We start from the raw sequence: 26,851 nt of genomic DNA, 5'->3' as shown, positions 1-26,851 counted from the left end.
ACCCTCAGAATCCTTGACCTGGTGCGATATTGTGATTTATGATAAGAAATATATATTTGGTCTTTGTCCCCATTCTTGGCACAGAGCTCCTAAAACCCTCAGAATTTCCTAAGAGATGAGAGCAGTTAAGTGTTTTTGTTATGTTAATGAGGTGACCTTTGGGAAGCCCCTAGGGCACCAAAGGATGGAGGCTGGTTGCCAGGGGAACCAACCTTGTGATTAGCAGGGAACTGTCAGCCCCACCCTTCAACCTCCTGGGAGGGGAGAAGGGATGGAGATTGTCTTCAATCACCAGTGGCCAATGATATAATCCATTGTGCCTATGTAATGAAGCCGCCACAGAAGCGCAAAAGGGCTGGGTTTGGGGGGTTTCTGGTTCGGTGAACATTTGGAGGTGCTGGGAGACTGGCTAGCTCTGGAGGTGGCCTGGAAGCTCTGTGCCCCTTCCACCTGCTTGACCCTGTGCATCTCTTCCACCGGGCTGTTCCTGAGTTATACGCTTTCATTATAAAAGGGAATCTAGTAAGATGATTCTCTCAGCCATGTGAGCTGTACTAGCAAATTAATCAAACCTGATGAGGGGGTCGTTGGAACCTCTGTCCTATTGCCAATTGGTCAGAAGCACAGGTGACAACCTGGACTTGTAATGGGTGTCTGAAGTGGGTGGGCAGGCAGTCTGGTAGGACTGAGCCCTCAACCTTGGGATCTATGCTTTCTCCAGGTAGATGGTATCAAAATTGAGTTAACTGCTTGACGGTGTGGAAAAACACACTGCACATTTGCAAACCCTCAAACCTTTACTCATTTCCTTCCATCTATCAAGCATGCAGAGGGACTTCAGTTCTGTCTGCCCTGCCTCTACTCCTCCTTCCTCTATTAACAGGTCCCGGTCTTCCATGGGGACAATCTCTCCCTTCTGTTAGTTCAGGTTGTTTCCATGGAAGTGATCTCACTCCCACCTTTCCAACAGGGCACATGACTCAGGCTTGACCAATCACAGTGTTCCTTCCCCAGTCTGTATAGTGGTTGGTTCAGGGACAGGCATGTGATTAAACTGACCAATGAGAGCCTTTCCTGATATGATCACTGAGACCATTAGAAAAAAGATCTGTTCTTTCCTCTGTGCTTCCTAACCTGGTAGGTTATAAGCCTGGACTTCTGAGAACCTTTTTTTTTTTTCCCCCATCGTGGAGTCTCACTCAGCCTGCTTAAGAATGAAGCCAATCCATCAGGGGTGGGAATAGCTCAGTGGTTAACACGCATGAGGTCCTGGGTTCAATCTCCAGTACCTCCATCAAAGAAAACAAAAATGACGCCAATACAGAAGAAAGCAGGTCCAAAGAAATTATTTGAGAACCTTGTTCCACCCATGCCTGAAACTATATTCTTGAACTTAATTTTTTTTTTTTTTTTTTTTTTTTAATGAGTCAGTAAGAAGCTAAATCTGTCACTTGCAACTGCAAGGCTCCTGGCTGAAACAGCTTTTTTTTTTTTTAAGATAGAATTCACGTAACATAAAACTCTCAATTTTAATTATTTTAAAATACACAATTTAGTGGGTTTTAGTATATTTACAATGTTGAACCCATCACCACTAATTCCCTCACCACTCACCAGGCCCCCTTCACAAAAAACCCCTCGGCCATTAGCAGTCACTCCCAGTATGACCTCCCCCCACCCCCTGGTAACCACTAATGAAATGTCAATTTTTAAGACCCAGTTTCAGTGGACACTTTCCCAGAACCTTTCCCTCAACACAGGGCAGGACTGTTCTCTCTTCTGTGCACACCCCCTATTACCACTTTTTATGATTGTCAATTTAATTTTCTGTTTTTAATAATAGAATACTTTGAACATACAGAAAATTACTACTCCTGTCTCTCTTACTAGACTCCTTGAGGGCTGGGACTCTAATCATTTCTTCTGTGTCTCCCAGCCCCCAGCCCAGGGCCAGGTTCAGACAAAGTGCTCAGGGGAAATAAATAAATAAATAAATAATAAAAACAAAGTAAAATAAAAAGGGAACAAGGGCTTACTCCAAACATCCCAGCCCTGGGCCAGGCCAAGATGTGAAGATGCCAGCAAAAAGTTTGTTGAGTGACTGATGGACGTCTTTGGTAAACACTTCCACAATGGACAACACCCTTGCCTTGCTTGTATGTGATGGGGCGTGCAGGGTGTGGGGTGTGGGAGTATGCTTTGGCTGAACTGATCACTTCCCACACTCTGACATTTAATTAAACCCCAAACTAAACTTACAGTTTGCCATGTCTGGGTACCCCCTAAAATTTCCCCAAGCCACACCCACTTTAGAAGCTCAGAGGTAGCATAGTGGGGAGGCAGAATGCACCAGCCATCACGGGCACATTGACTGAACTTCTCTCTGGCTCGGCTGTCCCATCTGTACAATGGGTTAAAAATAGTATCTCAGAGGGTCGTCTGAGGACTTAAATGAGTGAAGACTTGTGCGGCCCTTAGATAAGCACTGGCTCATTTAAGAAGTCTGTTAACAGGTGGTTTTTCTGGGTTGCCTAAGAAGCGCGTGAGATCACTAAGCCATTGAACATGCTGCTGCCTCTACTTGGAAATACTCTTTTCTACCCCTTACTCACTGCCTCACTCCATTACATTTCAGCTTAGATGCCTTCTCCTTCAGGAAATCCTCCGGCTCCCCAGGCCGTGGTTAGGTGCCTCTCCTCTGGGCTCCTCACACCTGTGCTTCCCCATCAGCACAGGTAGGGATGATCTGGGACACCTCAGGGTGCCCAGAATCCAGCACACAGCGGGTGCTGAGTTAATGAAAGGACAAATCAGAACATGAAAGGATGAACAAGTGATTTTGTTCTCATCCCTGAGGCATTCTCACTGGGATGCTTGCCCTATCCTGGGCACCAAGCCTCTGGCTGCATCTTCCATGTGCCTCTGGAAGAAGATTGTGGATCTGCGGCATTCTGAGCCAGCTTGCACCAGCTCCTGAGAGCGACTGTGTTCATCTGTAGCCCTGAATTCCATGACATCGCTTTGATAGCCTGGAAGTGGCTATGGCGGGGGGTATTTATACCATGGAAAACGGCAAACAGCACATACTAGGTTTTTGCTTTTCACTTTTTGATTGATGGCTGACCAGCACACAACCAGTTGTAATTTGAGGGGACCACAGGGTGCCTGTTTTGATCTCACTGCGACACGCTTTCCCACCACCAGGTTTTATTTATGCAGCTCCCTCTGCCTGGACCACTCTCCCCCTCCCGCTATGGCTAGCCACAGCTCCCTCATGGCCCCTTGACCTTTGAAGGACAAAGCCTATGGTGCTTCCTTCCCCTCTTCCCCCTCCCACTCCGCCAAGCCCAGCCCAGCATGCAGGCTGCAGTTGTGAGTAAATGTGTGTTGATTGACTGACAGACAGTTTTTGGTAAATATTTTTGCATGTTTGACCTTTTCCCCATGTGAATGTGGGGAAACCACGGCAGCCCGAACTTTCAGTAAAGAGGAGCCTCTTTGAGGAAGGGAGTCTTTGCAGAAACTCACCACAGCTGCCTGGAAGCCAAGTCATTGCAGCCCTTCCTCCCCGCGTGCGCAGCCTCTTGGAAGACCTAGGTGTCTCCGGGCTCCTGCAGGTGCAAGATGGGGGAACAGGAGGAGGTTGGGGACTTTGGGGCAGGGGCTCTTGGTGGGGCGGGAGGCCCTGGGAGAGCTGGGGGGTTGGCACACATACGTGCACACACACGCACACGTGGGGTGTGCTTGTGTCTGCAAATTCACGTTGATTTGTCACTTGGATCATGGTCTGGTTCCAGGTGGGTTGACGGAGGTTTGGGGATCCTCAGACCACAGAAGGTGCTGGAAATTATGCTGGTCTCTGTCCCCTGCATCCCACCATCTCCTGCCAAGACCCAGGTTGTGCCCTGTGGCTCTGGCAGAAAGAGACGTGTCTACTCCCATGTGTGCTTGTGCGCATGGGGGGAACTGTACTCACAGGGCCTCTTGATGTGTGGGAGGGCTCAGCTCTGCATAGCAAATACTCCATAACCAGGGCCTGTCCGATTTGACCCTGGAGCGTTCGTGTCTGCGCATGCGTGTGCCCCTCCCCGCGCCAGTTTACAAGCCCCTGGGAGGATGAGATTTTTGTTTTCATCCCTGTTATATCGCCAGCACAGTGTCTGGCACAGAGTAGATGTTCAATAAATATTTGTACGCAAGTGTGCACGTGTACACACCTATGCGCCTCTGCTCACGTGACCGGGTGACCTTCACGCGTGTGAACGTGTGTGGGTGGGGCATCGCGTGCTTTCTGCGCAGGCGCGTGAATCGGGCTCTACAGGCCTGTGTGTGAAGGACCCTGAACGGTGAGCTTGCGCGAGCGGGATGAGCCCTCGCCGGCCCACGTGAGCACGCGTGCCGCGTCTCCCGGTACGTGGGCATGTATGTGAGCTCGGGCTGCATGTGCACATAGGTGGGTGAGCAAAGGTGTGATTTCGTGCGGGTGTGTGTGTTAGGTGAGATCTGTTTAGTTGTATACACAGGGGCGCGCGTGGACGTTTGTGAGAAAGATTGCGGTGCAGTGGTCAACAAACTGGCCAGGCTTGGATTCTGGTTTCCATTTCTGCACATCTGTGCCACTGTGGACGAGGTACTTAAAACTCTCTGGGCCTCAGTTTCTCTATCTGTGAGGTGGAGTGATAATAGCACCTGCCTCCTGGAGCTGTTTTGGGGACTAAACAAGACACTAGCATTTGGCACACAGTGAATATTCAGTCATGCCGCCTGCTGCTGGGTTTTTTTTCCCGGGGAGGTGGTGGGGGGATTAGGTTTTATTTATTTATTTATTTATTTGAGCTATACCCTCCCCCGCTGATGTTTTAAGTTGTGTGTTGCACACGTCTGTGTCCCCAACCCTGTCCTCACCCCAGTCCCAGAGAGAGAAGGACCGTCTCTGCTGAGCACTAAGATTTGCATGTGGGTTATGGGGAAAGAATCTGTGTCTTGGTGTAAGATGATCGGAAGCGGGTGGAAGTGGGGCAAACTGGGCTCTGAGCATCACAGCCCCTTCTCCTCAGCTGTCCTTCCACCTGACTCATGGAGGAGAACTTGGGCTTTCCTTGGTCACCTGACTCCATCCTCCCAGCCTGGAGAGGTCAGTCTTTGCAAGACCAGCTCCCTGGGCTCTGGGGAGGCAGCTATGAGATGATGGGTGAAGAACTCACTCTGAGGAAAGGTGGTCCCAGGATATGCGTACGATGATTCTATTAGGGGTGGCCCTGGGTGTGCCCATTAGCGGTTCATTAGGCCAGAATCTTCTACTCATACCATAAAATGGAAAGAGCCAGGTGCCTTTTAAGGGGTCTAAAAAGAGCTATCATGCTCAGAAAGGGAACTTTGTAGCTCAGAGGAGACTGACACCAGTCAGAGTGATTAAGGAGGATGGGGGACTTCCCATCACTGCTGCCCAGGCCCTGGGAGGGGCTGGTGGGCAGGAAGTGAGCTCTGAGGCTAATCCAGAGTGTTCAATTATCCACTGATTCATTCGAATCACATTTCTTGAGTCTTATTCTAGGCCTTGGGGGAGCCAAGACTGGTCCCTGCCCACATGGAACTTGTGGTTGAATATATAAGCCCCAGTAAGGCAGTGTGGTCCACAACATGACGAGGGAAGCTTGGGCCCAAAGGAGGGATGACTCACCTAGTCTCGGGGCATCAAGGAAAGCTTCCTGTAGGAGGTGACATCTCCGTTGAAATCTGCAGGATGAGAACCAGTTGATTGGGAGATGGTGGGGGCAAGAGTGCATCATCTGGTGGAGGGCATAGCACAGGCAAAGGTCTGGAGGAACAGCCCAACCCGGCTGGAGACAGAGTGTGAGTGAGCTGGGAGAGGAAACTGCAGGGGAAAACAGCCCTGTGTGCCACGCATGGCGTTTGAGACCAGAGGACCTCGTCTGTCATCTGTAGGCCAGCCGGACTTGGGGCTGGCTGGGATGCCTGTTTCTTGGAGTAAGTCTGAAGTCGAGGTGGAATGGGGCTGGCTGTGGAGAGGAGGGCCTTGAAATATGCATTTGATCATTCAAGAAATTTTTCATGAGCACCTACTACGTGCCAGGCTCTGCTCTGGAGATGGGGGTGGGGCGGTTCTGCAGTGAACAGAACAGACAAATCTCTGCCTTAATGATGCTGCATGTCTAGCGTGGGGACAGACAGGGAGGCCAGCGTGCCTGGAGCAGGGAGGGGGAGGGAGGGTAGGAGGAGATGACTTCACAGGTGGTGGGGGCCAGCCACGGAGGGCCTTGCTGGCCACCGTCAGGACTTCGGGTTTATTCTACGAAAGCCAGGAGGGCTATGAAGGACTCAGAACGTGGAGGTGATGTGATCTGATTTCTGTTTTAAATGACCACTCTGCAGGGAGGAGAACAGGATGGTTTTGGCGGGGAAGGTCCGAAGGCAGACGTGGGAAAACCAATTAGCAGCCTGCTGTAATCGTCCAGGTCAGGGATGCTGGGGGCTTGGGCCAGGTGGTGGCCGTGGGTTCTAGGTGTGGGTTTTTTTTTTTTTTTTTTGAGAGTTTCACAAAGTCTAATTTATTTAAGTTAGGATGCTCCCTTTTATGTTTTTAAAAAATATTTTATTAGCTTCTAGATTTTATTTTTAATTTTTTGATTGAATTAACAGTTGAATTTACAGAATTTGTAGTTGATTTACAATGTTAGTTTCAGGTATACAGCAAAGTGATTCAGTTATATAGCAACATACATATATATATATATTTTTCTTTTCAGATTCTTTTCCATTATATGTTATTATAAGAAGTTGAGTATAGTTTCCTGTGCTATACAGTAGGTCCTTGTTGTTTATCTGTTTTCTATATAGTAATGTACGTCTGTTAATCCCCAACCCCTAATTTAGTTGTGAGTGTGTTTTGAAGGTAGAACCGGTGGGTGGATTCAGGGTGATGAGAGAAGGCGAGGAAGCAAAGATGACCCTGTGCTGAGGCCGGGCTGGGAACCCAGCCCCACACGCGGTCCACCCACCTCAGCCTGGTCCCAGGGGCGGGTGGAATAATTATTATTGAGGAGCTTAATCATACCTCCACTGTTGAGCCCCTGCTCTGCCAGGCATGATGACTTCATTGCATCCTTGTTATTATCCTATGAGGTAGGGGGGTCTTCCCAGCCCCATTTTGCATTTTCAAAAGAAGAAATGTCCCCCAGGGTGACTCAGCCCTGAGACGTCATCATCATCATCGGTAAAACTGTGGGTCCAGCACTCCTCCCACCACAACGCCAAATCAAGTGTCCCCTCCAGGAGACACTTGGCAAGGTCTGGTGACACTTCTGGTTGTTAGAACTGGGAGGAGCTGCTGAGGGCATCTAGCAGCTCAAGAAGCTGCTCAATATCCTGCCATGTGGAGGACAGCCCCACAGCAAAGAATTACCCAGCCCAAATGTCCACAGTGCTGAGGTGCAGAGACCCGGCTCCCCCATCCTTCCAGGGCCTCCTGAGAGCCCACCTAAGGGGTTTGGGAGCCTCTTCCTGAACCAGAAGTGAGCCTGTGCCAAGATGGCAGTAGGCAGCCGGCAGCTGTGGTGACAGAGGCTGGTTCCTGGAAAACTGAACTTGACATCCTTGTGGCTTTTCTTCTCCTTTTTCAATCTGCAGATGGTCTCCAAAGGCCCAATGTGTCCGCAGCTCACTACGCTGCTGGGAACCTTCTATGGCTCTGGGTACCACCTTCCCCTCCAGTCTGTGGCCTCACCACTTCCCTCATGTCCAGCCACACCAGGGCCCTCATTTCCCCGAAGACCTGTGTCTCTGCTTGGAGTTTGGTTGCTCGTCTTCAGGGCATGCTTCCTTCTCCTTTCAGTCTGTTCTGATCTTGATTATTTCCCTTCTTTTATTTCCTTCTGTGTTTATCTTGCTGCTCTTCTTCCCAGTTCAATGTTCCAAGCATTCAGTTTTAGCTTTTCTTCTTTCCTAATTTATGCATTTTTAAGGCTACAAATTTCCCTCTAAGTCTTGTTTTAGCTGCAACCCACAAGTTTTGAGATGTGCTTTTTAGATCGTTCAGTTCAAAATGCATTCTAATTTTTCCACTGTGATTTTTCTCCTTGTCCCTTTGGTGATTTAAAAGCGGATTTCTTGGTTTCCCCAACCATGGCTTTGAAAACCTTTGGAATGGCCTTTCTTATGTTTTCATCATGGTAAACTACTCTTCATCCTTCCAAGTCCAGTTCAAGTGGCCCCTCCTCTGTGAAGCCTTCCCTGGACACTCCCTCCATACCACTCCAGGCATGTAATTAATAGTTGCCTCTTTTCGGCTTCCAAGGCACTTTGTAAAGATGTTCATAATAGCACTTTTAGGACACAAAGTCACCTATCTGTCAAGACTCTTTCAGTTTCAAGTGAAAGAAAACTGATCCTTTTGGCTGAAACCAAAAGGGAACTTACTGTCTCATTTCACTAAAATGTCTGGCTTTCAGGCACAGCTGGATCAAGGGGTCCTGATTCCTGATGACTCAGTTCATCTCTTGGGTCATTTCCTGTATGTTGACTCCATTCTGTGGCAAGTTCTCTCATTGGGGCCACAAGCTATCTGCAGTAGCTACAGATAGCACAGCCTCTCTGCTCCAAGTCTGGAGTCTTTGCCCTAATTGTCTCATCACAAGTTTCATGGAGTCTCACTGGTTCTCACTGATACTCTGACTGGATTAATTAATATGGCCTGGGAATAGAGTACATTGGCTTAGGACAGGGTCATGTGCTTCCCTGGGAAACAGGACAGAAAAAATCAGGACACAATTACCTGAAGAATAAATTAGTGCTGGAAAGCCCTTCCCCACCCCAAAAAAGTCAGTCTTATACTCACCACATGCCACTGTCCCAGCTGCTTTACTTTGAGTCCCGTGTGTCCCTTCCCCACTGGACTTGAGACCATTGACAGTGATGAAAGATCGGTTTTATTAACTGAGACAAATCAGAGACTACAGGGGAGAGATGGGCGACTCTCCTCAGCAGTCAGCAGCTGCCGCAGGAGCTCTCTGTCTTAGTCAGCTCCGACTGCTACAACAAATACCACAGACAAGATGGTTTAAATAACAGAAATGTATTTCTCACAGTTCTGGAGGGAGGAAAGTCCAAGAACAAGGTGCCGACTGATTCAGTTCCTGGTGAGAACCCGCTTCCTCGCTTACTGCTTTCTTGCCAGGTCCTCCCATGGCCTTTCCTTGGTGAGGAGGGATAGACCAGCTCCCTGGTGTTTCTTCTTACAAGAACACCAATCCTATCCTTAACGACCTCCTTAGAGGCCCCGTCTCCATCCACAGCCGCACTGGGAGTTAGGGCTGCGATATGTGACTTTCAGGGCGGGGATGGGGACACGAACATTCAATCCATAACACCCTCCTTCCAGGGTAAGCCCTCCCACATCTTTTCCAAAAATCAGAGCCTCACAGACACTCAGCATGAAAGGAGCCTTTATGGCCCTGTGGTCCAACCACACATGCAATCAGTCCAACCATATACCCACATCAACAGGTGGCCAAGCCTTGGTTTGCATACCACCGGGGACAGGAAGCTCACCATTGACGGTAATTAGGCAACTCTGACTGCGCTGGTCTGGACCTAAAGGTCAGCTCTCACATCCCCCACCCTGGATCTTCTCTTCTTTGAGCTAAATACGTCTTCTCTCTCTTGGTTTTCAGACCCTCTTCATATCCCTCCCCACCACCTTCTCGGTTGCCTCTTCTGAATATCCTCAGTTCGCCCATATTCCTAAAAACGGAAGGCCAGATCTAGACATAGACTGCAGGTGTGGCCACTTCAGTGAGGCTAACCTCCCTTGTTCTGGCACCACACCTCTATTAATTCAGCCTCGGGGGCTTCCAGTTTCTCTTGAACAGAACACACTTGACGTTGGGAAAAATCCCCAAGCACATGTTGCATCCTGTTGTCACCCTTTTACATGTGAAATTGACTATTTGACCTGAAGTAAAGGACGTTGCACTCATCCTCGGTCAGTGTCTCTGGAAGGACGATGACTCACATCTCTATACATTTTTAACGCCTTCCCCTCTTGCTATGCCCTGTCCCTGGCATGCAGGTGCCTTGTGGCCGTCCTTTTTTTATTCCCCAAATGGAAATAGCTTGATTATTTTCCTCAGATTTCGGAAGCAATGTATCACTTTAAAAACTCAATACAGAAAAGTACAAAAAATTAAAAATAAAAATTCTCACCACCTGGATGTAGCCCTGTTAACACTTGGAGCTGGACCACCCAGGTTCAAATACTGCCTTAACCACTTACTAGCGCTACGCGATCAGGGGCAAGTTGCTTAAACTCTCACATCTCCATTTCCTTGAGTCTAAATGGAGATATTAAAAGGTGATTGTGATATCTTAGCACAGTACCTAATAGATGGTAAGTTCCCCTAAAATGTAAACAACTTTGCTATTTTTGTTATTAATAATTGTATTAGTCAAGACTGTGTTTCTCTGGAGAACCTTGACTAATACAGAGAAATGTGTCTTAGTCTGTTTGGGCTACCATAAAAAAGTTACCATAGACTTGTAGACTTAAACAACAGAAATTTATTTTCTCAGTGTTCTGGAGGCTGGAAGTCAGCACAGTTGGGTTCTGGTAAGGGTTCTCTTCCTGGCCTGCAGACAGCTGCCTTCTTACTGCACCTTCACAAGGTGGAGGGAGAGAGAACTCTGGTGCCTCGTCCTCTTCTTATGACACCGCAGTCTAACTGGATTAGGGCTCCACCCTTCTGACCTCATTTAAGTATAATTACCTCCTGAAGGGCAGGTAGAATCACACTGGGGATTCGGGCTTCAGCGTATGAACTGGGGGAGGGGGGTGGAAGCAATTCAGTCTACAGCAATATTAGTATATGTGGTGGCTGTAGTCTTCGCACAGATAACCCCGTACTTGCACCGTCTTCTTTTTGATAACCACAGAGGTGGGTTGCCGGTTACCCAATCAAAGCCTCCTTCCCTCTGGCCACAGTGACTGGTCCAGGGATTTCCAAGTTACTCAGGCTGAGCCATCCTTGACCCCAGACTGGCACACAGATTGGCTTGTGATTCAGGCCAAGCCAATGCAGATAATTCCCTGGAATTTTTCTGGCTGGAGTCCATGGGAACAGTTCCTTTCCACTCTGACTGCAGAGCTGGTGAGTTGGGAGTTCAGGGTTTCCAGGAGTCCAGGGTTTCTCCAGGCTGCAGAAGGAGAGAATCCCTTTCTGAGCTTTGCCCACCTGCTGCAGTGCGTGCCCAACTTTGCTGAGCTTGCTTGGTTAGGTTTTCTACAACTACCACTGAAGTAACACTGTTACGGATGGGCCCTGAGTAGTAAAATGCGTTTAGTTTCTTTTCTAGGGTATGACAGAGATTGTTAGCTTCCAGTGTCAGGTTTCACCTTTTTTCCTCCATGATAAGCCCCTGATGGGCATTGATCCATCAGTCAGGATTCTGTCTGCATCTGTGTCTACCTCTGTGTCTCCATCCACATCTGTATCCAAATCTGTATCCGTGAGTATTAGTTCAAATACAGGATCAGCTGCATATCCCCAAAACTCAAGTTGATAGTGGCTTAAATAAGAGAGGTTTCTCTCAACATGTCACAGTGGGGAGGGAGGTGTCCGGGGCTCAGTGGTGATCCATGAGGTCACCCAGGCACCCAGGCTCCTTCTCTTTTGCTGCTCAGCCACCCTTAGAATATTACCTTGGTCTGTATCATCCGAGACAGCCACCAGCACGTCCACTTTCCAGGGAGCAAGAGGAAGGAAGGGGAAAGAGTGCAAGGTTACATTCCCTCCCCTTACTTTATTTATTTATTTATTTATTTATTTATTTATTTATTTATTTATTTATTTATTTATTTATTTTTTAGTGGTGTTAAACAACCATTTTGTCATGGTCATTGATTCTGTGGGTCAGGTGTTTGGATGGGACACAGCAGGCACGGTTTGTCTCCGCTCCGGGGTGTCTGGGACCTCAGCCAGGGAGATTTGAAGGCTAGGGGGGTGTTAAGGGCTCGAATCATCTGATGGCTTGTTTTACCTGCAGGCCTGACACCTGGGTCAGGGTGACTCAGACAGAACAGCCGACCAGAAAACCTACACATGACTTCTCTGTGCGGCTTGGCGTCCCCACAGCATGGCCATCTCAGAGTTCATAGATTTCTCACATGGCAGCTCAAGACTCCCAGTGGAAATGTTCCAATCTTCTTTTATTTTTAAAAACTTAAAAGAAAATTTAAACTATAAGGCACCTCCTTATAAAGGGATGACTCTGAAATTTCACATGGTACTTATACACAAAACCTGATTTTTCTTACTTATTCTAGTACCCCTTTTGATCTTAAATAGTAAGGGATATCTATTTCTATATCATCTACATTGATATACAAATTAATCACGCTGCTTTAATATCTGCAGAGTATTCCATGTTATCAATATTTTGTAAATGATTAATGTAACCCTCTCTTCCTGGTTCATTTCAACTTTGTCAGTTTTTTATACGTACCTGGCGTAACTTGCTCCACCAGTCTGGGTATCCAGATGAGCCCCTTTCTGTTTTTGTTATTCATTCGAGCCCCTTGTGTGGTTAGCATTTGCATTCAGGTGGTGTAACAGTGCAGCCACAATGGCTGAAACACTTAACGGTCCTGCGTCATGTGAAGCCCGGAGGCAAGTCGCTACTGACGTTGGTTCATGGCCTGTGATATCAATGCTGAGTTCTCTGTGGTTGTCTTGGTCTTTCCCTTTGGTTCCAAATGGTTGCTAGAGCTCTAGCCATCACATCTACACTTTAGTAAGACAGGCAAATGGAAGAACGGGAAGACTAGAAGGGCCAAAGGGTGATCTCAGAAGCTCCGTCTGAACACTCCCATCGTTAGCTGCAAGGGATGCTGGGAAGTGGTATGTTAGCTGGGCATGTTGCTGTCCAGAATTACACTGTGGTTCTGACATGAGGAAGAAGGGCAGGATGGAAGCTGGGAGATAATTAGTGGTTGCTGCCATTTGCAGATGTTGGAGCCTCACCCTCACAGTCTCAACGTTACACACTGAGGCATTCTTATTGCAAATACTTGCAACTGGCAGTCTGAGGGCTTATTTTTGGCTGCAGGTACACACAGTTGGCCAGCTAGAATTGCCCTTGGAAGCAGCCCTCTTCTAACCATCAGTGGGGTCTTAGTGAAGTAATACCCCAGCTTCCTTGTTCCTCATCTGGGACAGTTTGGAGTAATTAACTGGATTAAGTTCCAGTTGCCACAGCAGTAACCTGCTCCTTAAGACTCTCTGTTGGCTTCGTTCCCTCCCCTGTCTCACTTCTCACTGCCCTACAGCTGTTTCCTGGGACCACCTCCCAAATCCACCACTCGCACTTGAATCCTTGTCTTAGAAATTGTTTCTGGGGGAACCCAACCAAGACACCGATCCTGCCTCAAACAGCAGTCAGTGTGATCGATGGCTAGGGGGATCTGATCAGCCCATCAGGGAGACTAATTTAGGGGAGAGATTTACAAAATTCTAAGACATTATTATCTGCTTGGATGAGAGTCCTACTGGTCCAGAACCTGAAACATCTTAAGGTGAGTCTTTAAAACAGGATGATCATATCCCTTCTGGGTTACTCATAATTGAAGGTACTATTTATTAGTTTTTCCTTTATATTAAGCCATTGTTCTTGAAATAAACCCATATTATCAGGGTAACAGAATAGAAGAGTTCTTGGTCTCAGCTACATGTGTGCACAACCCAGCCCTCCTGCTATAAATCCTCTATGGGGAATTCTCAGTGAAACGCCTCCTGCCCTTCCTTGGCTCAGGCCCTAAGCAGACCATTTGGTCCACCAGAGGAGCCCCGCAATGTTGGGCCTCAAAAGGAAATGGATGACGAAGGATGTGTCTGAGAGAAATTTTAAAAGATCTAAATGAATGGAGAGCTAGTTCATGTATGTAGGTCAGAAGACACAGTATTTTTAAGAGGGCACATCTCTCCAAATTGTTGAATATAGATTCAACAATCCTTGTCAAAATCCAAGTAGCTATTTTTACAGAAATTAACAAGCTAATCCTAATTGTATATAGAAATTTAAAAGACTCAGAATAGCCAAAACAATTCTGAAAAAGCAGAATAAATTTGGATGACTTTTCACTTCCCAATTTCCAAACTTACTACAAAGCTGCTATAATCAAGACAGTGTGGTCCTGGCATATAGATATAAAGTGATGAAAGAGAATAGAGTCCAGAACTAAGTCTGTACATTTACAGTAAATTAATTTTCAGAATAGGTGCTAAGGTAATCCCACAGGGAAAGGATAATCTTTTTAACATATTATGCTGGGACAATTGGATATCCACATGCAAAAAGATAAATTTAGATCATATCTCACATTATACATAAAAATTAGCTCAAAATGAATCATAATTCTAAACATAAGTAAAACAATAAAACCTTTAGAAGAAGACATGAAGAAAATTTTTGTTACCTTGGGGGAGGCACAGTGTTCTTAGATATGGCCCCAAAAGTGCAATCGACCAAAAAAAAAGGTAGATTTGATTTTAATAAACTTTAAAATTTAGAGAATTCCAAGGATCAGTGTTTCCATTGAAGCAAGAATTAAGCTGCTAAAAACTGTCAGAATCAACTTTTTTTGGAAGTTTGGAATCTATTCAAAATTTTAAAGCAACCAGCGGAATGCATAATGAAGAAAGAGACTCCTCATCTTTGGTACAAATATGATGTGGCATTTTTGCTTGTCTGCTCACCATTTCCTATTCTCCAGCTCAGTGGTGGCTGTTTGAACAGTAGTCTGCATTTTTGGTGTGATTTGCTGGGACAAGAATGTGCAATACAGACCTTATTCTCAAAGAATTGTGGTTGTATCTTTTGATCTGTCTGGTAGCTTCCTGAGGAATTGGCTCAGGCATTTGCCTTTGTTTTGCCCGCCTTGAAATTCTTTCAGGGCTGGAGCTGCTTCTTAGGCAGTGTCTGTTGAAATAATTTAAAGACTGTGCTACCCAGTGGGGCAAGGGATGATGGACAGAACAAGCAGTAGGCCGACCAAAAAGCCTGTGAAGGAGGAGGATAAGGAGGAATGTACAAGGGCTTTGAAAGGCTTCCACATTTACCAGGGGATCTAGAGTACAATGCATATGCCCAGGGCTGAATGCATGTACAGAAAAGGTCTGAGAGGACCCCAGGCTTGCACCTCTGGCTGATCTCTGGGCTCTTTACAAGCACATGAAGAGTGAAGGTGAAAGCTAAGACATAGTTGTATTCAGCCTGGCTAAGCATTGAAGACATGCCGCAGCTCAGAGCCAATCTGTGAAGACTAAGAAAATATGTTTTGTTCTGTTTCTGTTTTGCGTTTTTCATTTTGGCACCAAGTGTTAAAGAAAATCTCTAACAGATCACCAGCTGACTGCTGAGGTCATGGAATAGAGACTTGAGAGAACATGCACAACAAGGAATATAGTATTTGCACAAATAGATTGGAAAAGTCACTAAACAAATGGATGGCTGCAGCCACAACAGACAACGAAAGCAATCCCTGTTGGGGCAGAGGGGCAGGGGAGAATCTGATTTCCAGAGTTACCACATTATAACATCCAAAATGCCCAGTTTTCAGCAACAACTTAAAAGGCACAAAAGAGATAGAAAATCATGGCTCATCCACAAGGAACAAAAAAGAAATTGATAGAAACTGTCCCTGAGGAAGTCCAGGCATTGGACTTAAAGATTTTAAGTCAGTTGTCTTAAATATGCTCAAAATGCTAAAGGAAACCATGGATGAGGAACTAAGGGAAACCACAATGATGTATGAATAAATAGGGAATATCAATAAAGATACAGAAATTATAAAAAGGAACCAAGTAGAAATTCTGGAGCTGAAAAGTAAATACTGGAATGAGAAAGTTACCAAAAGAGTTCAGTGTCAGATTTGAAGCAGGTTGAACAAAGAATCAGTGACTGAAGATGGGCAAATTGAAATTAGCCAGTTTGAGGTGCACAGAGAGAAAAAGAGTGAAGACAAATCAACAGAACCTAATGGACTTGTGGGACAGCATTAAGTATATTAACATACGTATTATAAGAGTCCCAGAAGAAGAGGAGAGAAAGGACCATAAAGAATATTTGAAGAAACAATGATGAGAAACTTTCCAAATTTGATGAAATACATGAATCTATACATCTCAATAACTCAGCACACTTCAACTAGGTTAAACACAGAAAAATATACATCAAGACATGTTATAATTAAACCGTTGCAAGACAAAGAGAGAATCTTGAAATCAGAAGAGAGAAGTGATGTGTCACCTACAAGGAATCCTCAATAAGATTAATAGCTGATTTCTTATCAGAAGCCACAGAAGTCAGAAGGCAAAGGATGACATAATTAAAGTACTGAAAAAAAAAAAAAACCTGCCAATCTATCTTCTGTATCTGGCAAAACTTAATGAAGGAGAATTTAAGACATTCCAAGATCAGAACCTGCCCTATGAGAAATACTAAAGGGAGTGTTTCAGGCTGAAATGAGAGGGCACAGACAGTAACTCAAAGTCATATGAATAAATAAAGAACACCAGTAAAGGTAAATACAAAAGTAAATGTAAAGGCCAATATTATTATATTTTGGTTTGTAATGTCTCTTTTTGTTTCCCACAAGATATAAGGATAAATGCATATATAATAATTACATATCAGTGTTAGTGGACACATAATATATAAAGATGTAATTTATAACAAAAGCAATGTAAAAAGGTGAAAGATAGAGCTGCATACATCAGAGTTTTCATATACTTTTGAAGTTAAATTGGTATCAATTCAGATTAGATTATTATACATTTAGCATTTTAATTATAATTCACAAGGTAACCAGTAAGAAAATAGCTTAAAAATATATGGGAAAGGAATGAGGAGGCAATCAAAATGGCACACTAGAAAAAAATCAAACACAAAAGAAGAGAATAATGGAGGAACTGAATAATAAAAAAAGGCACTATATATGTAAAACAAATAGCAAAATGGCAAAATCCTTCCTTATCGGTAAACACTTTAAATATAAATGGATTAAACGCCTTGGTTAAAACAAAGAGATTGTCAGGATGAATGAAAAACATGATTCAGCCATACACTGTCTACAAGAGACTCACTTTATATCCAAAGACACAAATAGGTTGAAAGTGAAAGGATGGAAAAAGATATTCCATGCAAATAGTAAGCAGAAGAGAGCTGGAGTGGATATAATAATATCAGTAAGATAAGTTTTAAGTCAAAATTGTTAGAGACAAAGAAAAATATTATATGTTGACAAAAGTGTCAATTCGTCAAGAAGATAAATAATTATAAAAATATATGCACTAAACAGCAGAGCCCCCAAATAAATAAGCAAACATTGAAAGAACTGAATGCAGAAATAGACAGTTTTACAATCATAGTTGGAGATTTCAGTACTCCACTTTCAATACTGAATAGGACAGCTAGTTAGAAGGTTAATAATGAAGTGGAAGATTTGAACAATACTATAAACCAATCGGACATCTAGGCATATACAGAACATGACATCTAACAACAGCAGTGACCTCCAAGTGTACATGGAGCATTTTCTATGATAGACCAGATTTTAAGGCACAGAACAAGTCTCAATAAATTTTGAAAGATTGATGTTATACTAAACATCTTCTCTGATCACAGTAGAATGAAGCTTAATATCAAGAACAGAAGGAAAACTGGGAAATTCACAAATACATGGAAATTGAATAATGCACTATTAAACAACCGATGAGTCAAAGAAGTAACAAGGAAAATTAGAAAATACTGAGGAACAAGTGAAAATGAAAACACAACATACCAAAACATATGGGGTACAGTGAAAGCAGAGCGAAACATCAAATGTGGAACTACAGAGGACTTTATTAAAAAATAAGAAAGACTGCAAATCAGTAACCTAACCATACACCTTAAGGAATTAGAAAAAGAAGAGCAAATTAAACCCCAAGCTAGCAGAGGAAGGAAATTAATGAAGATTAGAGTGGAAACAAATGAAATAAAGAATAGGAAAACAATGGAGAAGATCAACAAAACCGAGAGTTGTTTTTCTTTGAAAAGATCAACAAAATTGATAAACCCTTAGCTGGCCTAAGCAAAAAAGAGGAAAATGCAACTAACTAAAATTAGAAATGGAAATGAGCTCATTACTACCAGCCTTACAGAATAAAACGGATTATAAGGTAGTGAACTATTGTATATCAAAAATTAGACAACCTAGATGAAATGGAAAAATTCCTAAAAAGACATAAATTACAAAAACTGACTTTAAAAGAAATAGAAAATCTAAGCAGGTATATAAGGGAAAAGTTGGATCAGTAATCAAAAACCTTCTAATAAAGAAAAGTCTAGAGTCAGGTGGCTTCATTGATAAAATTTACCAGACATTTAAAGAAAAGTTAACATCAGTCCTTCTCAAGCTCTTCCACAAAATAGAAGAGGAGGGAACACTTCCTAAGTCATTCTGTGATATCAAAGCCAGATAAAGACAGCAGAAGAAAACTATGTACTGATATCCTTTATGAATATAGATGCAAAATCCTCAACAAGATAACAGCAAGCTGAATCTTATTACATATAAGAGGATTATACACCATGACCAAGTAGGGTTTTTCCCCGGAATGCAAGGGTGGTTTACCCTGAGAAAAGTAATCAGTGTAGTACTCCATATTAAGAAAATGAAGAAAAAACCCACATGATCATCTCAACTGATGCAAAAAACCATTTGACAAAATTCAACACCCTTTCATAATAAAAAACACTTAGAAAACTAGGATTAGAATGGAAATCCCTCAGCATCATAAACGCCGTATGTGAAAAACCCACAGCTAACATCACTCTTGATGAATGACAGGCTGAGAGCTTTCCCCCTAAGATCAGAAACAAGGATGCCAGCTGTCACCACTGCTATTAAACATTATACTGAAAGTTTTTGCCAGAGCAATTCATCAAGAAAAAGAAAGAAAAGAAACGAGAAAAGAAGTAAAATGCCTCTATTTGTAGATGACATAATACATCTAGAAAATTCTTAAGAATCCACAAAGAAATTGTTAGAGCTAATAAATAAATTAGGTAAAATGGCAGAATACAAGATTAGCCTACAAAAAGTAGTTGTGTTTCTATACATTAGTAATGAGCAATCCAAAAAGGAAAGTAAGAAAACAATTCCATATACAATAGCATCAAAAATAAGAATAAATTCAAGAAGATGAAGGACTTATATGTGTAAAACTCTAAAACATTGCTGAAAGAAGTGAAAGATCTAAGTAAATGAAAAAGCATCCCATGTTCATGTAACGGAAGAATTTACATGGTTAAGATGGCAGTATTTCTCAAAATGACCTATAGATTCAATGCAATCCCTTTTGTTCTTTCAGAAATGGAAAAGTTGATTCTAAAATTCATATGAAATTGCACGGGACCCAGAATAGCCAAAACAATCTTTGAAAAGAACAACAAAATTGGAGGGCTCAAACTCCCAATTTCAGAACTGACTGTAAATCTGCCAGTCAAAACAGTGTGAATTGGGTATAAGGATAGAAATAGAGATCAATGGAATTGAATTGAGAGTCCAGAAATAAATCCACGCATGTATGGACAACGATTTTTGACAAGGATGCCAAGACAATTCAATGGGGAAAGAACAGCTGCTTCAGCAAGTGGGTGCTGGAACAACTGGATACCTACATAGAGAAGAATGAAGTTGGACCCTTATCTCACGTCATATACAAAAATTAATATAATGGATTAGAGACCTAAATAGAAGAGCTAACACAATAAAATTCTTTTATTTATATAAGGGTATATAAAGGTAAATCTTTTATTTGTATAAGGGTAAATCTTCATGTCCTTAGATTTGGCAGTGGGTTCTTAGACATGACACCAAAAGCATGGGCAACAAAAGAAAAAAGAGATAAACTGTAGTTCACAAAAATTAAAAACTTTTGTGCATCAAAGGACACTATCAAGAAAGTGAAAAGATGACCACAGAAGGAGAGAAAATATTTGTAAATCATATATCTGATAAGAGTCTTTTATCCAGAATATATAAAGAACATTTGCAACTCAACAACAAAATGACAGGCAACCTGTATGAGTCTGTTTGGGCTGCTACAACAAAATACATTAGACTATGTAGCTTATAAACATAATTTACTTCTCACAGTTCTGGAGACTAGGAAGTCCAACATCAAGGTGCCAGCAGATTCGGTAGAGCCCGCTTCCTTGTTCATAGGCTATCATGTCTTTACAGTGCAGAAGGAGCAACTTATCTCCCTGGGGTCTTGTTTATAAGGGCACTGTTCCCATTCATGAGGGCTCTGACCTCATGACCTCATCAGCTTCCAGAGGCCCCACCTTCTAAAACTGTTACATTTGGGGGTTAGGGTTTCCACTTACGATTTTGGGATGGGGGACAGACAGTCTATAGCACAACCCAATTTAAAAACAGGCAAAGGACTTGAGTAGACAGATCTCCAAAGAAGATGTATAAATGACTACCAAGCACATGAAAAGATATCCCGCATCATTAACCATTAGGGAAATCCAAAGCAAAACCACAGTGAGACACCACTTTACATCCACTAAGATGACTATAGTTAAAAAGAAAAAGGAAAATAATAAGTGTTGGAAAGGATGTGGAGAAATGGGAATTCTCATACATTGCTGGTGGTAATGTAAAATGGTGCAGCTGCCTTGAAGAACGGTTTGTCATCTCTTCAGTAAGTTAGACGTAGAATTACCGTATGACCCAGTAATCCACTCCAGAAATGTATGTCTGCACAAAGATTTGCATGGAAATGTTCATAGCGGTATTATTCATAACAAAGTGAACACAATCTTTCATCAGCTGATGAATGAAGCAAAGGCCCCATATCCATGCCGTAGAATATTACTCAGTGATACAAATGAATGAAGTGCCTGCTACAACATGGACTACACACACACATTATTATTGCTGAGTAAAAGAAACCAGACACAAAAGACCAAATGTAAGATTCAATTTATATGGAATGCCCAGAAAAGAAAAAGGAGAATCAGTAGAGACAGAAAGGAGATTACGGGGGCTGGGAGTGGGAATGAGATTGGCTGCAAACAGGAGCAAGGGACCTTTTTGGAGATGTTCAAAAATTAGATGGTGGTGATGGTTGCAAGATTCAGAAAACTTACTAAAAATCATTGAATTGTACACTTCTAGTGGCTGAATTTTATGCTATGTAAATTATACTTCAATAAACTTCTTAAAATAAAAATAAAGAAGAGGAAATGGGTTGAAGGAGGGGTTGTCTCAATTTATTTTTCCCCAGTAGGCCCCTTGGCTGAAATGCAAATTTAACCACTTCCTCCCCATTGACCAGCTTTAAATGCTAAGGGGTGTTGGGAGGGTGCTGAGGGATCCTATTACACCTTCTTTTGAGACTTTGGGGGCCACACTTACAGACCCAGAGGGGCCCTTAAGAGACCCTTCCCTGAACACAGATCTGTTTCTGAGGGGACTCACGTTCACTGCAAAGAACGTGGCAGCTGTTAAATTTCCACTTCCAAAAGCACCTTACCTTTTAAACACAGGGAGTTAAGTGGTGCCTGTTGCATCTCACCCACCCCCTAAATTATAGCTGGAGGACTCTTTTGAAAATGTAAATTAGATTAAGTCACCTCTCTGATGAAACCTCAGATGATTTCCAGTCTCCTTGGGACCAAATCTACCTTCCTTACCCCACCCTGCAAGGTCCCATGTGACGTATAAGATGTGAGACTTCCATGACTTTACCCCCTAGTAGTCCTTTGCTTGCTCACTGTAATCCCCATGCTATTCTCAAGTTCCTGGAACAAGCCATCTTCCTTCCCATCTCAGTGCCTTTGCACCTGCGGTTCCTTCTGCCTAAAATGTTTCCCCTATGGCTGGGGTATTTCTTAACCATCCAGGGTGCCCCTCTTTGTCACTACCTAGACCTCTCATTGGTTCTCTATGATAGTACAATTTTCGTTTAATTTGTCTGTTACTTCTTTTTAAAAATATTTTATTTATTTATTATTGCACTATTATTTTATTTTGGCAGGGGTAGGGGAGGTAACTAGGTTTATTTATTTTTTGAGGAGGTACTGGGGACTGAACCCAGGACATCATGCATGCTAAGCATGTGCTCTACCACTTGAGCTATACCCTCCCCCATGTCTGTGACTTCCTTTTGTCTGTCTCTCCCAACTAGAATATAGGTTCCACGAGGGCTGTCACCCGTGTGTATTTCTGGAGGGAATCCCCAGTACATCGCCAAGGGCATATTCAGTATTGGTGGGTACAAGGCAAGAAGGAGAGAATCGGTGGGTGGATGGAAGAATGGATGAGTGAGTAGGTGGGTGAGTGGGTGAGTGGAGAGAAGAACGGGAGGGAGGAAGGCAGGCAGATGGGAGGGAGGGCCAGAGGCAGGATTGAATATCTTTGGGTTGACATACATCCAAAAGCAGTGTAGTCAGTGACAGGACGTAAGCTCAGGAGCCCGAATGACTGAGTTCAAATCTCAACTCTGCCACTCTCCAGCTGTGTGACCTTGGACAAGTCACTTAACCTCTCTGAGCCTCAGTTTCCTTATCTGTAAAATAAGGATGATGACAATGGTAGTAACAATAATTACCTTGAGTTATTCTGGGGTTTAAGTGAGATGATGCATGTTTAAAGTCCTTAAAACCCTGGCACAGAGTCGGCTACCAGCAAATTTTAACTCTTTTCTTTCACTTGTCCTTCTCTTGATCTTTCATCCATGGTATCAGAAAACTCACCCTGAAGAGCAAGAGCAAGAGAAAGAAAAGCTGGCTTCTTCCCAAGATTTATGATCCAGAGAACACACGCTTCGGTCGTGAGGAAGAGAATGTCTTTAGGGCAAACATCCTTCAAATCAGCCACAGGGGAATTTGTACCAAGTTCCTCAAAAACAGAAGAAAAAAAAATAGAAGAAATAAATAACAAGACGCTTTCTCTTTTTCTCTGGAAGGGTCATGTGGCTTAGCTGCAAATTGTTTCCCCAAAATGAGTCAGCTGAGGAGGGATGGCATGTGTGTTTGAGCCAACCTGTGTCATCAAAACACACAGCACAAAACAGCCCCCATTCATCCTGGTAACATTTCAAGGATGAAATGTTTGGGCCCATTTCCACAGCCTGGGGTAGGCTTAGGTATCAGGTCTACCCCAGTTCAAATCCCAGCTATGACACTTCTTTGCTAGTGTGACATGTCACCCTTCTGAGCCTTGGTTTCTCCCTTGTAAAACAGGAATAATCTCATTTGCCTCATGTGGTTTGGGAAGTACATGAGCACACCTGGGTGCTTAAAAAAAAGGCAAGGTAGTCAGTGTAGTTGTGGCCGCACCAGCTCTCTTGCTCTTCTTTTGAGGCTGCTGGGTGTGAATTTTATCCCTAGGTTTCTTAAATGTCTGCCTCAGACATCCCATCCTCTCGTGGGCGCTTGGCTGGTCAACAAGATGAAAAAGCTCTTGAGAATTTCTTGTTTCTGTTTTCTTTCTGAGTTCCTGTGTGTTAATGGCAAGGTGTCCCCATTTTTTTTTTTCTGTGATTCATTTTATTTTATTTTTTTACATACATACATATACTTTTTTTTTTCGGATTCTTTTCCATTACAGCTCATTACAAGAAATTGAATATAGTTCCCTGTGCTACACAGTGGGTCCTTGTTGTTTATCTGTTTTATATATAGTAGTGTGTATCTGTTAATCCCAAGCTCCTAATCTATCCCTCCCTCCTACCTGTTCCCCTCTGGTAACCACAGTTTATTTTCTATATCTATGAGTCTATTTTTCGTTTGTAAATAAAATTTGTATATATATATTTTTAGATTAAGTGTTCCCATTTGGCAGATGGGCGAAGCGAGGCATTTCAGAAGGGTGAAGTGACATGCCCAAGGGATTGTCTTCTCCAGGGTTGGAAGAGAGTCTCCTGCTCCCTGCAGCCTTGCAGCAGGAAGCTGGATTCAAAGGAAACAGGGGCAGAGAGTCTGGGAGGGGTCGCAAATTAAGACCCTTGCGGGCCCAGGCAAGGCAGTGTGCATGAGTGAAAAGGGCCAGCTTGCAAACTCTGGAAGAGGGGCTGTGGTGTGGTTGGGGCCACCGCCTCTCCACAAGACCTTGGGCAGGTCTCCAGGCTTTCATGCTTCTCTCTGAGCCGAGAGCTGGACTCTCAGGACCCCCGGGAGCCTCCAGGGTCCAGTTATGTCCCCTCTTGCACTCCTCGGAGCCACAGTTTCCACATCTGTGAGAAGCGATGGCTCCCGGCCGTCCTGCCTGCCTTTAAAGGTCGACCGTGAGGCCTGTGGGGGCGATGTCACCCGTCCGCAGGAGGCCGACGTCACCCTGGTGGCCCCAAATGCCTTCCTAGCAGGCGACCTTTGGAGGGCAGTGAGCCTTGCCGCGGGGCCGGGCCGCCTCCCACCGCTTTCTCACTCCCCGGGGGAGGAGTCGCGGCCCTGTGGGCGGGGCCTGCGGGAGCGGCTCACCACATCCTCCTCTTCCTCCCCACCCTGCGCACGCGGTGGGGCAGGGATGGCAGGCACCGCCTCTGGCAGATCCACTGGCGTCTCTGCCGAGTGACCGATGGTCTCGGGGTCCAACTGTCTGCTTGCTTCTCCCTTAGTGTGACTGACAGCCACAGGGCTGCCTGCCTGCCTGCCTACCTGCCTGCCTGCCTGCCTGCCTGTCTATCTGTCTATCTGACTGGCTGGACAGCTGCCTGTTTGCTTGACTTCTCTCTGTCTGCCTGCCTGAGCAGCACTTGTCTGCTGTCTGTCCATCCCTGGTGCAGCGGATCGGTCCCTGCCCCTACACTCTGTCTTCTGGCAGTGTGTGACCTCTTTGGGATGTGACTGATCGTTGCCTCTGCGTAGCCTGCCGACGGGGAACGCAACTGCCGTCCGTCTGGTTGACAGCTCCTGTGCCGTTGGTCGGGGGGACTCCGGGCAGGTTGTGGCTTCCCATCTCAAACCCCTGCCTGTTCTCCCAGACCCCCATTTCCCACTCCCACGCTGAGCAGAGCTGCCACTCGTGGGAGCCCACTGGATTGCCCTGAGCACACACAATGGATTTCTGAGGGAGAAGTAGAAAGCAGGTAACTTGCCTCCAGTCCCTGTTCTGGGGTGGGGGAGGGGAGGGGGAGGACATGGAAGGGTCCTGTGCCCTCATCACAGCTGGAGTCAATGAGGCAGCAGAATTGGGCTGGAGTCTCTTGTTCAGCCCAGCTCAGGAGGACTGGCGTGCCTTACTGTCAGTCTGCTAGAGGCCCTGGGGACACGGAGGCAGGGGCATGGCTGACATGGCCCCCTGAGCTTGTGGAAATCAGCCTCCCAAAAGGCAGGGGCTAGGTGGGGAGGTGGGGAGAGCTGGTTCCAGACCGAACATGATGTGACATTCACTGTGGTTCTGGGCAGCTGAGCAGGGCAGAGGTGGGCACGAGTGTGATGGGGCCGGTTTGGGGGAGAGAGGAGGGATTGACTTTGTGCCAGGTTCTGTGTTTTATGTCCTTTATTTTGTCTACATTCTTCAAAATGGCTTGGTGTGCCCATTTCACAGATGAAAACTGAGGCTCTGAGAGGTAGAGTGATTTTCCCAAGGTGACTCAACCAGTACGTAGCAGGGTGGGCAGGTGACTTGGAGGCTGGTCCTGACCTGCACAGACTGTCTCCTCATCTCAGGAGAACATAGGGGATGGGTTGATGGCTAGAGAGGTGAATGGGTTCTGGGTGTGCGGAGGAGAGGGGAGTGAGGAGACTTGGGGATGCTGAACCTTGAAGGATGGGTTGAATTTTTACTTGAGAAAAATTGGGGAAGGTAGGAACAGGCAGACACACTCCTGGCAGAGAAGCGGATGAGTAAATGCCTGGAGGGGAACTTAGGATGTAGAGGACTCAGGGCAGGAGGGGTGGGGATCATTAAAAAGTCAGGGGCTGCTCCTAGGAGGACATCTGTGTTCCCCTGGGGGAAAGTGTGGGGGTTTTAGAAGCACATGGTAGAGTGGGGAAAACCTAGGTTCAAAATCCAGCCATGCGGCTTCATGGCTGGATGAACTTGAGCCAGTTTCTCTGCTTCTTCTAGCCTCGTGGAACCTTGGTCTTCTCATCTGTAAAATGGGGACAAGGGCAACTCCATCCTCATAGGGCTGGTTGTGAGGGTTTGAGGGCATGAAAATCTAAAAGCTGCTGTCTGGAGGCTTGCCTGGGAAGGGAATTTGCATCATGAAGAGCCTGGAGCCCACAAAGGAGAAAGGCCAGTTTCCAAGAATGGTAGAAAGTGCAGGGACATGCTTGGGAACCCACAGTCCTGCCTCTCTGAGGCCCCTGGGGTCTGGGGCACCTGCGTTGAGCATGTAACAGGTGCTTGAAGTTCTCCCATAATCCTCACAACACCAGGTAAGGCTGATGGCCTCATTCAGCCCATTTTACAGATGAGGAGACTGAGGCTCAGTGGGAGAAGCTTGCCCCAGGTCAAGTATGACTGTAAAAGGCAGAATTGGGTTTGGACCTTCAAGGTGACAGCCTACTGATCAGGATAACATAAAACCAAGAGTTGTAGTCCTTGGGCACTTTCTGATCAAGGGGGCTGGGCAGACCCCAGAGGGGGAGCCCCAATCTCCTGTTCCCTGTGGTGGGTTCAGCAGAAGCCCTGGTCCTGCCTGCCCCACACCTGGCAGGGAGTCTGGGTCCTCACAGCTCTGCAGTGGAGGAAACTAAGAGCCCTTAATGTTAGGAGGTGGCCGAGACCCTGGGCTGGGAGAGGTGAGGGGAATAAGAGGCTGAGCCCCAGGTA

The 26,851-nt window shown here is 45.0% G+C and overlaps 1 protein-coding gene across 3 annotated transcripts in view; it reads left to right on the top strand.

Moving 5' to 3' along the window:
- The first annotated feature begins 4,339 nt into the window (after positions 1-4,339).
- IL21R (interleukin 21 receptor) overlaps positions 4,340-26,851 on the top strand; it is a 50,785-nt gene continuing 28,273 nt past the window's right edge. For 2 of the 3 annotated variants that reach the window (XM_010960983.3, XM_045521114.2), the window contains exon 1: positions 24,548-25,157. The gene's annotated coding sequence lies outside the window, so the exon portion shown is untranslated. Of the gene's footprint in view, positions 4,411-24,547; positions 25,158-26,851 lie in introns of those variants that run through there. The other variant, XM_074346163.1, reaches the window with a different exon arrangement.

This window comes from Camelus bactrianus, chromosome 18 (assembly GCF_048773025.1).
Source record: "Camelus bactrianus isolate YW-2024 breed Bactrian camel chromosome 18, ASM4877302v1, whole genome shotgun sequence".
NCBI lineage: Eukaryota > Metazoa > Chordata > Mammalia > Artiodactyla > Camelidae > Camelus > Camelus bactrianus.
This window is presented reverse-complemented; position numbering and strand designations above follow the sequence as displayed.